Source organism: Ascaphus truei, chromosome 2, assembly GCF_040206685.1.
Source record: "Ascaphus truei isolate aAscTru1 chromosome 2, aAscTru1.hap1, whole genome shotgun sequence".
Classification (NCBI taxonomy): Eukaryota; Metazoa; Chordata; class Amphibia; order Anura; family Ascaphidae; genus Ascaphus; species Ascaphus truei.
In genome coordinates, this window is record NC_134484.1 from 81,518,332 (window position 1) to 81,532,322 (window position 13,991).

The 13,991-nt window shown below is 39.0% G+C and overlaps 1 long non-coding RNA gene across 1 annotated transcript; it reads left to right on the top strand.

Annotated features, from left to right (window-relative positions):
* The first annotated feature begins 782 nt into the window (after nucleotides 1–782).
* On the top strand, nucleotides 783–2,494 carry LOC142488529 (uncharacterized). The gene is made up of 3 exons (XR_012799472.1): nucleotides 783–897; nucleotides 1,883–1,962; nucleotides 2,155–2,494. It is a non-coding gene; the product is annotated as an uncharacterized LOC142488529 (long non-coding RNA).
* The last annotated feature ends 11,497 nt before the right edge of the window (nucleotides 2,495–13,991 follow it).

Consider the following 13,991-nt stretch of genomic DNA (forward strand, 5'->3'; position numbering starts at 1 on the left):
GACATATAATGAGATATACACACGGCTGCTAATGTTTTTTTGTGAATGCTTTTTTCCTACATTTCCCTGTGTATCTTTCTGTCTGGTTAACTCCCTGTTTGTGTCACAGATTTTAACTATGTGTGTATATGTAGATATATATATATGTAGATATATATATATCATCAACACATATACATATGTATATTGTACAATATATATATATATGTCTCTATAACCAATATTTAAATATTTGTGTATATAACTGTATTTAAGGGCTTATATGTAAACAGGGTTTTTTATATTTCTCTGACTATTTGAAATGGTTACATATTACAGGGTTACTATGTTTGAGGGCCTACTACATTCAGCTGTGTCGAATTTAGATTTACCATCAAACAAGGCCTTTTGTTAGTTTATAAGGCCTGTAGTGTTAGAACCTATAATACATCTATTTAATCCAGTTGTACACTGAACATATTAATGCCACTAAGTAGGCCTTGTATGAAACCTATTTAAATGGTGATCAACATGAGTGAATTATGTGATTAATATTAATTTTAGGCCCATAGTGTTATATGCTCAGATTATGTATATTTCACTAACATTAGGCCTTTATAATTATAATACTGTGTTTTAACAAGGAAGAATCAAGTGAATGTTGTGGAAAAAAAACTACCCGTTTAGATAGTTAAAATATATATCTATATATATATATATATATATATATATATATATATATATATAGATATATATTTATATAATATATATATATATATATATATTTTAACTATTAGTGTGTGTACATATATCCCTACATACTACATATATATTACTAAACATTCACAGATATGGGATTGAAACCAGTACTCATACATGATGAAAGGACAACATTAAGAAGGTTCAAGCAAGGTGAAGGTAAGTAATATTTAACACTTCATCCTGCTCTACACGGACAATAAAGATGTTAGCAGTTAAATAGATGTTTGATTTAAGTTGCATGTGAATAATATTGACATGCAATTACTAGCTAAAATACCTATGAAACACACCCAAATACAATGTTTTGCAGCTAAGTGAATTGCAGCTTCTCCAAACATAGCAACTGGGTAATGTTGGACCATTACTGAACAGATGATTAATACATAAATATAAATAAAAATATTCATTCATTAGGACTGTTAATTTTTGCAAACCTTCACGTGTACAAGGACATACTTGAATGTTTGGAAACAACAGGTCTTCATCATACATACAATATTAATTAGATAATCTAAAGTGAACAAAACAAGGCCAAATACAGATATAGTTAATTATAACATTTATTATTTTTTTTCCTTTTGAGACTGAGTCACAGGCCTGCTTGTTGTCTCTTGGATTTTTCTTTTCCGTTTGGCTACAACTTTAAGCACAACAGAGCCACTTTGACTGGCCTGTGGCACTTCAGGGGCACGGCTTGTGGCCTGTGGCACTTCAGAGGCAGGGCTTGTGTCCAGTGAGTATTCACGGCCAGGGCTTGTGTCCAGTGAGTGTTCATGGCCAGGGCTTGTGTCCAGTGACTGTTCACGGGCAGGGCTTGTGGCCAGTGACTGTTCACAGGCAGGGCTTGTGGCCAGTGACTGTTCACAGGCAGGGCTTGTGGCCAGTGACTGTTCACGGGCAGGGCTTGTGGCCAGTGACTGTTCACAGGCAGTGCTTGTGGCCAGTGACTGTTCACGGGCAGGGCTTGTGGCCAGTGACTGTTCACGGGCAGGGCTTGTAGCCAGTGACACTTGTGAACTGTGTACCAACTTGTTCACAACTGATGCTTGCTCCGTTTCTTGTTTGGGTTTTTTGGTTTGTGTCCAAAAACTGGTCAGTAGTAACTGCTTGTGCATTTTTGTTTTTGGCTCCTCCTTTGTAGGTGTCAGTTCCAGATTTTCTACAGATGGCAGCGGTAGGATGTTGTCAGGAACATGCAGAGAACTTTCAGCTACTTTACCGGTAACATCCCGACCTGGGGAATGAACATCAGATGACTGGGGTGAAAAAGTAGTAGCATGTAAACATCCATCCTCTGATGGTGTAAAGCTGAATGATTTGTGCTGCTGTAGTCAGTCATTCTCAAGTGATTAGCTTGAGTTAGCTGAACAACTATTGCTTCTAATGACGTGTTAATTTTTTGCATTTGTTTAGGCACTTCAATGAACACTCTATGGAGATGTGACAATTGTGATATCGTTTCTTCCTGCAGTGATATCATCCTTTCGTGCACTGACATCAGATCTGAATGGCGACGATTTTCTGCTTCAACAATTATTTCTTCAGAAGCTACTATTGCAGTGTATGTGCTAGTTGCTGTAGGAATAGCCTGTGTAACTCTTTGAATGGGAACCTCGTCATGGTCACTTGATTGCATTTCTGTGTCTTTGGCGACATCATCATCATGATTATCATCATGTGCTAAAAATAAATGTACACATAATGAAATGGCATATTAATCTGAGCTGTTTTACTATGTAATTATACACTGTGATAACTAACACCTAACATGTTTTCATACGTTTTATAACGTCACATTAAAATGTACCTTGACTTACGAATTCTGTTTGGACTCAGTGTGAAATAAGAATGAATGAAAAGTTGTTAACAACTCACAACTCCTACATGATACTTAACATCACAAACACAATACATGTTGTGTAAAAAAAAATCATTATCACTGACAGTAAGTAATCCTATTTAAATAACATGTGCAAAACAAATAATGAACTTTTTTAACCTAACATATAGAAGTGAACATATTATATTTTATGCACCTCATACACTCACCTTCCAGGTGTGATGAGCTGCATGACCCAGGTGAAGACACTTGTTCCGTCTCAGGTGACACATGTCCTCCAGGAGCAACTATATAGAACAATAACATCAGTTGTTAATTGACATGTGTAAATATTGAAGATAGTTACTGCATGTTGAGTTTTTATGGCTAACTAACAGCATCAGTTCCTGAACTGAAAATGTGTGTGGCAAAGTGAACATAAATATTTGTAATGACAATGTACATGCCAGTGTACTTAGGGCTTTTTAGTTCTGTAACATACAACAAACTATGTTTATGCAGTAATGCGTTAGGATAATATAATTAATATTGGGCATACACTGCATATGTTGTGTACTCATGTACATTATTATTGTGATATAACTATCATGAGATGAACTTTCACAATGCTTATCATTAAGAAAGTCATATTGGAAAAGTAATAGTTTTTGTTAGAGGATATGTGTGGTACATTAATAGAAGCTGTTGCACGGCTGAATGTGGCTGCCACTCAACAACACAACACATGCTGTGTGTGATAATGTGTTGTTGATATCAGTTGAACTATAGATCTGAGTGAACGAATGTGTGACGTACGGTTTCATAGCTAATGGCTTGTTGGGTGATTTAGTACCTAGAGTGAACCTTTCAAATGACTGTGATTACTTTCTGTTTTGCTAGTCAGGTTGTAAGAACGGTAGTCCCTCCCCCAAAAACAGTAATCAACCACACCTTTCAATTACTTGAAGCAGGTGAAAATGGTGTCAACAAAGTTGACCGTAACATGACCCTGTTATTTGGCTGTGTGCTGAACCCCACCCCCTCTGTTGACGTGTATGCTGTGATTACATATTAATTGCAGCTGCTTTAACACAATGGTAGATGAGCAAAATATTACTCTGAAGTGTGCAAGCTATGAACACAATGACATAACACATGCGACGTGTGCCTCATTATGATGTCTGTATATGATATGAAGCAAAAAAGAACCTTTTAATAAACCTCAACACATTTGTTAGTGCAAGTGATGTTTGTTGGCCGTTGCATGTAATATATGAGATGCATGATTTGAAGAGGCAGTAATGTCGTGTTTGTAGGAGTTAAATAAATAAAATACACATTAATATTATATATATGTTCTGCACCAGTACCTAGTAATATTTTCTCATTAGCATGTCTTACACATGTGTGCTACCCTGTTGTTCCCCATAATCGTCCACCATAAATTGCTTCCACTGCAGCAAAGGATTGTGGGAATTGACATGCAAATGAGCACGCAATGCCACGTGGTATATTATTTACTGCTTTTAGTATGATTACAACTTATATGTATATTTAGTTATATATATATATATATATATATACATATATATATATATGTATATATATATATATATATCATATATATATATATATATATATATATAGAGAGAGAGAGAGAGAGAGAGAGAGAGAGAGAGAGAGAGAGAGAGAGAGAGAGAGAGAGAGAGAGAGAGAGAGACACAGACATATATACATATATAGATGTAGGTATGCTTATATTGGGAAGAAAGTACAAATAGCAGCGGAAAGGTGTAAAATAACTGTAAGCAACGACACGCCTAGTACAGTAACATTTCTCACCTGCTGGAAATTGTGAGGAATAAATTCCGATGTCCCTGTCACCGGGCAAACCCTCCACGACGACGGGAAGTAATTTTTCACGAAGCAGCTCCTCCAATGGAGTTAAGATGAGATGTTGTGCTGTCAGCCCACCTCCAGTGGCAGAAGCATGCACGCGTTGGTCTTGTATTTTCTTTTTTAATTTAGCCCTAATATCATCAAATCTCTTGCGACAATTCGGCTTGTCCCTGACCCGATTCCCACACGCATTCACACCAATTATTATTTTGTCCCACATTTCTTTTTTGCTTGATGAACTTGTCCGCACTAGAAATACATACAAAATATATGACGTTAATTCATAATAATACAACCACCAGTTTCCTACACTGCTAGCTGTTCCAAGAGATAGCAAACATGCTGGTTTAGGTGTAATATGTGAAGCACAGGAGCATTCACTTCTAAACCTATACATGTAAGGAAGCTTGCATTAATATTGTATGTAGTTAGCGTAAATTGAACGCCTGAGTTTTCTTGTCGTTGTAACGCATGATAAAAAGATGTGTTTCAACAATAATTAACATTGATAGATATTATGGACCCATATTTGCATATTAACAAAACTCACAAGACCTAGGATCACATGTATTTGAAGAATGAATGGAAAGGTACACTTACCTACTAAATGTCCATACAGACTGTCATAGTGCTCCAGAATCCCAGTGACAAGAGCTCTATTTTCCTGGTCATTGAAGCGAGGATTACGTGGCTGCTCCACACGTTTCTTCCGAGCACGTTTAGGCTCAGAGCTTGCCTGCTGCTGACTGGACTCTCCTTGTTCCAATGGAAGAGACTCCAAAAGCTGGCCACCAGCAAGCACGCCACCACCAGACACCCCATCAGCAACTGAGCCACCAGCAGCACTCGCACTCCCAGCAACAGCACTCACACTCCCAGCAACAGAACTCGCACTCCCAGCAACAGCACTCACACTCCCAGCAACAGCACTCACACTCCCAGCAACAGCACTCACACTCCTAGCAACATCACTCCCCTGAACAGTACGTTCACTCTGACGTGTACTCGCACGAGTAGCACTTCCACTCACACCAGCATCACTCTTCCCACGCTTTGCGGGCATACTTATAGCACTCACAAAAAACAAAAAACAAATGTACAGCCAATCACACGAAACACTTCCACATACAAAACAAGACAAAGATGTAAACAAAACAACAAAGGACAAAGCTCTCACAATACACATCAAGTCTCTCAGTCAATATGCAAATATTAAATCGCCCAGCTCTGTGCGTCTCTCTCTCTCTCACTCCCAACAACACAGAGAATGATTAACAGTACACGTTGCCTTTAAATATGGCGCGCTATCCAATACATGCTTGCTTCGCCTGATTCAGCAAGAATTTTGATTGGCGAACCTAACAGCACCCCGCCATGCACGCCGATACACCTGTGTGTGATCAGCAAATCATCGTGAGAGTGGGCGGAATGGTTTTCGGCTTGATTCTGAAGGGATTCGGCACTTACTGCATACGGAGAGGGAAAATCGCCAATAACATGGCTAATCGGTAAGCTTGCCGATTTCACATTTTCGACGCTTACTGCATGAGGCCCTAAGACCTTCTTATCTGATTTCCAATTCCTTTGTTTATTTTGTTCATTCTTTGTCTTTCCTATCTCTTATGAACTTTTTTTGTTTGGAATTAATGACTTCTTTTTCTAATTTCTCTATTCTCTGTGTAATCTTCTCATCAAGTGTTTTATACTCTTTGAGATCAGAGAAACGCCCTAATTTTTCTTGGGTTTCTACAATTTCTTTATCCAGAATATCTAGGGATTTAGTCCTATACTGAATTGATAGTTTAATTAATCCAAATGAACATGTGTCATGGAACACAAACTACATTTCTGACTCACCCCCCTCTCTCCTTTGCAGTTTCTGCCTGTCAGATCTTATTCTCAGCTGCATGGAGTTTGCACACACATACTGTGCCTGTGTACATGCAACAATGTTGCATTTCTTGCCTCTGAGCACGTAATCAGTGAACTGCTACTGCAGCTTCTCCAGTCCTCCCAGTTAATGGACTTTCCCATGTTCTCCCCTGTCTTTTGCTGACAGTTAGTGCAGTCTCACTCAACCTTTAGTGTGACCCCTGCCCCTCACTTCCTTTTCCACTCTAGATCACAGTGAGTACAGACCTGTCTGCATCCACCCCTGGTAAGGCCTTTCTCTCTTACCATAGTCTAACCCCATAGAAGCATCCCACATAGAGAAGCACTCTCTGCCTACACTACACCTACAAGTTCCTGTGTTTTCTACTCCTGCAATAAAATTAAGAAAGACATTAAGGACTTGTCATGCTTTGGAAGAGGGAGGACATGAGTTGAGCTTACTGGAATCATTCATACATCATTCGTGACCCTGGTTCCAGGAAAACATGTATCGAGAATATAATTCCACTCCTTTAAGAATTCCTCATTCTCAGTTTCTAATGTTGGTACTTTGAGGATCCTAAGTCCCCTCGGTATCCTTTTATGTTCAATGTATTTCTTAAGTGCTACAACTTCCCAAATTTGCCTCATTTCTTGTGTGAGGAGTTTTTCTACTTTATTAAATAGTGTCTAGATTTTCAGTGTCTACATCTATATTCTCCACCTATGCCTCATCGGCAAAGATGGCTTCTAAATTACAACTACGAAGTGCACGATTAGAAAATAGTGACATAGTGATTAATGAAATGGTCGGCTGCTAATATGGTGAAATGGATACAAAAGTGACAAAAAAAGAGGAACTAAACATATACTCAGCGCTCAACCTATTTACATAATAAATAATAAAATCAAGTGAAATTAGACGCTTCAACATTAACAACTTTATTGATTGCAACACATCTTTTGTGGTCTATGTAATAAGTTGTAATAAGTTGTGGCTGTGGGAAGAGATATGTCGGAAGGACAACAAGGTCCCTCAAGACTAGAATGCAAGAGCATTTTAGACTCATTAAGAGAGGAGACTTGGCGCACCCGGTCTCCAAGCACTTCATAGAATGCGCCAAGGGCAGCCCCGAAAGCTTTTCATTTATGGGAATTGAGAGAATTTTACCCAAAATGAGGGGCGGCGATTTGACACAACGCTTAGATTGTAGGGAATCATTCTGGATTTTCATGCTAAAAACCCGTTATCCAGATGGAATTAACATTGAATGGAGCATTAATCATTTTCTGAAATAATCTATGGTCAGATTTCTCTAGATAGTTATGTAGTGTGCATAGTCTCATCGCTCCAAGGTCATTGATGTGTAACATTAGGTGCATTAACCGTAACAATTTTGTGTCTTTGTATCTGACCAAGTAATCTATAATGTTCAAAGAATGTTTTGGACTGAAATTATTATGGGGGCAATTATCGCAACTTAAGTCTAACCACACTCCCAATTATTGGATAAACTGAATAAGTGTTAATGTATGCAACTTTTCTCCTTACACAGTTTAAGAAAAATCTTAGAAAACAGAATATATGTATTTTCCATTTATTAGTCATCCTTTGTTCTTCTGGAAGGCTGCTTATATGTTTTTAATATAGGTATAAGTTCGAATTTCACAATAATGTTATACTATGTTTGATTATATATGTATATCTTTTGTTTTTAAAGGTCACAATCAATGTATGTTTTGTATAGGCGATGTGCATTCTGCCCAATTTGGCCCCCAACATGAACAATGCATACACTTTAGAATATTTAGTTTTCCCATCCCTACTTCCCTCTCTTTTCCAATTAATTTTCTCTTTTTCCCTTTTTTTCCCTTTTTTTCCCTTTTTTTCTCTTTTTTTTCTCTTTCTTCTTCTTGTTTTTCTCTTTTCTTTCTTTTCATCCCCCTAGCTCTTTTCCTTTCCTTTCCCCTTCTCCTTTCCCCCCCCTTCCCCCCCTTTTTCTTTCCTTCCTTTCTTTCTTTTCCTTCTTCTCCTTTCCCCCTCCCTCCTCCCCCCCTCCTTCTTTCCCTTCTCCTCCTCCCCCTCAACTCTATTTTCTCTTCTTTTATTTTCTCCCATTATTTATCTTTCCCTTTCCTTTCCTTCTCTCCCTTTTTCTTCTTTTCTACGTCTCTTTTGTTCTTTTTCCTCTTACCCTTCTATTTCTTTTTCTTCTTATCCTTTTTCTTTTCCCCCCCCTTTTTCCCCTTCCCCCCCCCCTCCCTACCCCTCCTCTTGTTTTTCCCCCCCACTGCACTTTGGATAATTGATGTGAGTGTCAATATGTTTACAGGCATCTCCATCAACATCCTCATTATGTGGTGGGGTTTATATATTTTTCCAGTCACCAACGGGCATGGGGACGCATGCGCGAGCACATAGTACTCTGTGGGCATTGCCCTTGTGATTCCTGACTGCTTCATGACATACTTTGCTCTGCGCATGCGCGGAGCGAACGTGGCTAGCATGAGGCGCATCTCGCGAGATTTGGCCCTCCATTGCAGTGCGGTGCGTGTCACCGAGCTGGGTGTTTGGAGGCGGCTCTCCTGCGAGTGCCAACAGGTAATTAGCCATCCCCACATGCCCTAAACAGATATACACTAATTGTTTAAGCAGTGTAAGGGGCTTGAGGTTTGTAATTAGAGAGTTTTTGGCGCCAAAATCGGCAGACTGTGCCCCTATATATACCTGATGTATACCATGTTGATACACTTCTTGATAAAGTGCAATTTGTCTGCACGAAACGCGTAGAAGGTTGCAGCCTTCTGTTTTTATGTCCACCCAATAAAGAAATATTTTTGCCAGACCTGCCATCACCCCCTTTTTTTGCTGTGCGTTGCACCAACCCATTTGCACTGGATTTCTCCCTACTGGCAAATGCACGCAGATTGAGAAGGATTACTGGTGACACTATCGTGAGTACTTACCTGGGGCCAGCCCAATGAGGTTAGGGGGGGTGTCTCTGTGCATTTACCCCTGCCTTCAGGGCAACTGGAGTTCTTTAAAAGGTTTTATATCTCATGTCCCAGAAGTGTCCCCCTCATATACTCAGAATAATGGGATTCCATGCTTGAGCACCAATCACCTTACTATATATCTACTTACCTGCATGGTAGCTCGTATTGGATGTCCTAATATATGAATACAAGGATTTCATTTGTTGGATTAATACATTTATGTGGTGGCTGAAGCAGGTCTGTGCAATTTTTTCAACTATTTTTTATGGACTTTTAATTGTTTGTTGTTAAGTGGAACAATAATGGAAGTAACAGAGGATACAAATGTTGCAGTACCACTAATTTCTTATGCTTTCAACTGTGGGGATGATTCCTCTAGGAAGAAGAAAGCACTTCGTGTTTTTGAAAATGTGGTAGACATTGACACAAATGATGTTGCTGACCTAAAGATATATTTTCAGAGATTGGAAAGATTGCTTATTTACAAAACAAGGATTTGGTGGGACATTGTAGCTACAGAAAACTACATTAAAATAAAAAGGATTCCAAGAGGCTTAAGGGTGAAAAAGGCCCCAACCTTTGGTTTTCCTGATAAGGACTTTGAGGATCAGTGGGAACAAACGCTCAATCACTGCTCATTCAGATTGATGGATCTAATATTGCAACAAAAAATTAAAGAGAAAGATTCCATTGACATTCAGATTAAAGAACTACAAGAGAAATTGCGCCAGTTCCAGAACATGAGAGGCTTCGCTAATTATGATAAAATTCTGTCCAATACTGTTGAGGAAGCAGAACGTGAAATAATGATAAGGAAACAGAATAAGTACGACCGTGATCGCATTGATTATGAGAAAAAACAAATTTACAGATGGCAGAGAATTAACACTGTTGTGGATTGTTCCTCTCAGAATACACCTAGAAACAACTCACGCAGATCAACACCTAATAGATCAATATTAAAAAGTGGTAACACTGAACATTTAAGCGGTGACTCTGAATTCTCTGATGGAGAAAGTGTTACACACTCTGTTTCTTTTGTAAATATGGAAACAAGATCTAGTAATGATTGCGAAACCAATACTCAACCCAGGGACACAAGTGGCCCATCTGATGGTAACTCCCTCAGGGGTGCACCTCAGGCTGGCAGATTGAATGACTCTTACCATCATGAGCAGTCAAAAAACTACTCAGTCTTCAGAAAAAACGAAAAGGAACCAGGAGGGGGAAGAAAAGAGACAGGGGGAAAAAGAGCACACAAAAGAAAGAAGAATTATTAACAAATACTAACAATGTAATAAATCTTTCTGGTATTGAATTAACCAAGTCAGAGATTTCTCTCCTCAATAAAGGCTTAAAATATGCACCCTCAATGGGCATTGATCTTTTTGGTACAGCTGTGGATGTACACAAGTATGTCCGCAAGTTAACTCTAAAAAAATTCTTTCACCAAAAAGGAGGGGATAAATCTCTGACTGAGTCTTCTCTTGAGGATTATCCTCAAGCGAACACTATTGATGTAATCACACCTCTAGCCCCTTGTGTCATTTCCCCACAACAGGTCACACTTGATTCCTTTCAAGATATTTGTGCTTTAAGAGACCTGAATGATCTTACCGAACTAAGTAATCATGTGGAGGATTCCCAGACTTACACATTGACAGATTGGGACTCAAAACTTAGAGAAAAATCAGTGTTTTATCCTTCCTTTGTGAAAGGCCCTTATCTGTCAATGTTTGAAAGTTTGGTGATTCGTGACCTTAGGTTTTTGGCACATGGTTTCTCATTTTCAAGTATTAATGATGACAATTTGGATAGGGAGGAACGTTTGGCCATCAAAACATTACAGAGTAATCCAATGTTGGTAATTAAAAATGCTGATAAAGGAGGGGCGGTGGTGGTTCAGAGTAGGACAGACTATCTCAGGGAAGCTTACCGCCAACTTGGGGATGAGTCCTCCTACTCTGAACTACCACAGGATCCAACTCCAACCTTCTTGAAGGAATTATGTAATCTTATAGATTTGGGTTCAGCAACACAAGTTCTCAACAAAAAAGAGATTGGATTTTTGGTCAATCCCCATCCCATTATCCCAGTTTTCCACCATCTCCCAAAGATCCACAAGACGTTGGTCGACCCTCCTGGTCGTCCAATTGTCTCTAGCATTGGATCTTTGGGAGATGGCTTATCCCGTTATGTTAATGCCTATTTGCAACCCTTTGTGAGGGCCTTGCCCTCCTTCGTCCTTGACTCTGGTGATTTGTTGGTACAATTACAGGATATCCCATGGAAATCTGATTACCTGTGGGTAACTATGGATGTGGTCTCCCTGTACACAATCATTGAGCACGATCTGGGGTTAGCAGCTGTTCGCCACTTCATTGAATGTCCAGGAAGCTCTATGTTAATGACCACATTTATCACGGAATCTATTCTTTTTCTTCTCACACACAATTATTTTCTTTTTGAGCACCAATTTTATTTACAACAACGGGGAACAGCAATGGGGACAAGTTTTGCCCCCTCTTATGCTAATCTGTTTATGGGGTGGTGGGAGCACGTTTTCATATACAATGCCACTAATAGATTTAGACACAATATTGTTTTTTTCAAACGTTTCATCGATGATTTGATTATAATTTGGCACGGGAGCACTGACACATTAGAAGCATTTTTTGAATATGTTAACAATAATGATCTTAATATTCAATTTACCACCAACTTCAATGCACACCACATCAGCTTCCTGGACATTCTACTTTATGTAGATATGGACCAAAAAATTCAAACAGACACCTTTAGAAAAAGTAATTCCAGAAATACAATTCTTAGGGCGGACAGTTGTCACCCCAGATCGGTGATTACTGGCATTCCCAAAAGCCAGTACCTCAGACTGAGGAGGAACTGTTCTACACTAGATGGTTTCCTGACTCAGTCTGAGGCTCTCACCAATCGGTTTCTAGAAAGGGGTTACGACAGGGAGGCCTTGGAATCCATAGTGGGAGAAGTAATGGAAATAGACAGAGATACACTACTTCCCACCAGGGAGTCAAGGACGAGGGATGTTAGTCAAAAAAGTGGTAAAGCTAGAAATAAAAAATTGGGAAATACATCCCCCTTGTTCATTTCCCAATACAGTAAGGCCAGTGGCCAAGTAAATAAAATAATCAACAAACATTGGGGTCTACTACGTATGGATCCCATCCTGGGGGAGTATACCAAAATGGGACCCAAAATAGTCTACAGGAAGGCTAAGACCATTGCCAATTACCTATCTCCGAGTGTCATCCCAGATATTAGGACCAATACAAACACATGCAATACAAAGGGCTCCTTCAGGTGCAATAATTGCAATATGTGTCGGTACATGAAACCCTCCAGATTTGTCTCTTCCCACAGCCCACATAGACGCTTCAACATTAACAACTTTATTGATTGCAACACATCTTTTGTGGTCTATGTAATAAGTTGTGGCTGTGGGAAGAGATATGTCGGAAGGACAACAAGGTCCCTCAAGACTAGAATGCAAGAGCATTTTAGACTCATTAAGAGAGGAGACTTGGCGCACCCGGTCTCCAAGCACTTCATAGAATGCGCCAAGGGCGGCCCCGAAAGCTTTTAATTTATGGGAATTGAGAGAATTTTACCCAAAATGAGGGGCGGCGATTTGACACAACGCTTAGATTGTAGGGAATCATTCTGGATTTTCATGCTAAAAACCCGTTATCCAGATGGAATTAACATTGAATGGAGCATTAATCATTTTCTGAAATAATCTATGGTCAGATTTCTCTAGATAGTTATGTAGTGTGCATAGTCTCATCGCTCCAAGGTCATTGATGTGTAACATTAGGTGCATTAACCGTAACAATTTTGTGTCTTTGTATCTGACCAAGTAATCTATAATGTTCAAAGAATGTTTTGGACTGAAATTATTATGGGGGCAATTATCAGCAACTTAAGTCTAACCACACTCCCAATTATTGGATAAACTGAATAAGTGTTAATGTATGCAACTTTTCTCCTTACACAGTTTAAGAAAAATCTTAGAAAACAGAATATATGTATTTTCCATTTATTAGTCATCCTTTGTTCTTCTGGAAGGCTGCTTATATGTTTTTAATATAGGTATAAGTTAGAATTTCACAATAATGTTATACTATGTTTGATTATATATGTATATCTTTTGTTTTTAAAGGTCACAATCAATGTATGTTTTGTATAGGCGATGTGCAGTCTGCCCAATTTGGCCCCCAACATGAACAATGCATACACTTTAGAATATTTAGTTTTCCCATCCCTACTTCCCTCTCTTTTCCAATTAATTTTCTCTTTTTCCCTTTTTTTCCCTTTTTTTCTCTTTTTTTTCTCTTTCTTCTTCTTGTTTTTCTCTTTTCTTTCTTTTCATCCCCCTAGCTCTTTTCCTTTCCTTTCCCCTTCTCCTTTCCCCCCCCTTCCCCCCCTTTTTCTTTCCTTCCTTTCTTTCTTTTCCTTCTTCTCCTTTCCCCCTCCCTCCTCCCCCCTCCTTCTTTCCCTTCTCCTCCTCCCCCTCAACTCTATTTTCTCTTCTTTTATTTTCTCCCATTATTTATCTTTCCCTTTCCTTTCCTTCTCTCCCTTTTTCTTCTTTTCTACGTCTCTTTTGTTCTTTTTCCTCTTACCC